Here is an 879-nt window from a genome sequence, read left to right as displayed (position 1 = left end):
TCAAAACAGCCTGACTTAAAGGATCTTATCCAACTTGTCTTTTTAGCCTAAATTTCTCAGCATAGCAAAATAGGTTGTTCAGTGATTATACCCCTTACTAAAAACCTCATAGTTTAAAATAATAATGTCATTATATAATTCTCCATCTAATACAAAACTATAAAACATTAATCTACAATAAGTCAATGGAGAAAATGTGCTTTAAGAGGTTTTATGGTCGCGTATGTTGTTGCATTTATTGCTGTGAAGTATTCAAGGACGAGTCTATATTTTAAAGCAAACAAAATAACAATTAAGCAATTTAATCTTTATTATCAGAAAGCTAGTGTTTCAACAATAGCCTGACAATTTTATAATATAACATCATAATTAATTTTTACATTGTTACAAGCAAACACATCACACTATTTAATAAAAAATATAAAATTAAAAACAATCAAAACTAACATTTTCAAAAAATTAGAAAGGGAGGCACATTTTAATATATATTTCTTTCTTTCAGTCATTAATGATGGGTTACTTTGTGTAAATAGAGATTATGCAGATTTACCGAAACATTACAATACCCCTCACTTCTTAAAGTAAAAAATAATAGCATCTTAAATTATATCAAAGTATATAATAGAATATGAAGATGATAAATATATAGGCTGTTTTTAAACATATGTGTACATACTGTCTTTATTATTAAATCAAAACTTTTTTTATTTTCGCATAAGATGATTTTGTGAAAAAATTGCTGCACAAGTGATTAAAAAAAAATATTAAAAAAAATAATAATACAATCTATTTCTGGCTGTTATTTTTATAAATAAAAAGCTGTTTGGTAAATCATTTTTATTTTCACAAAATAAATGCAATTTAAAATATAAATACCAA

Source organism: Pelobates fuscus, chromosome 2, assembly GCF_036172605.1.
Source record: "Pelobates fuscus isolate aPelFus1 chromosome 2, aPelFus1.pri, whole genome shotgun sequence".
NCBI lineage: Eukaryota > Metazoa > Chordata > Amphibia > Anura > Pelobatidae > Pelobates > Pelobates fuscus.
Note: the sequence above shows the minus strand (reverse complement) of the source record.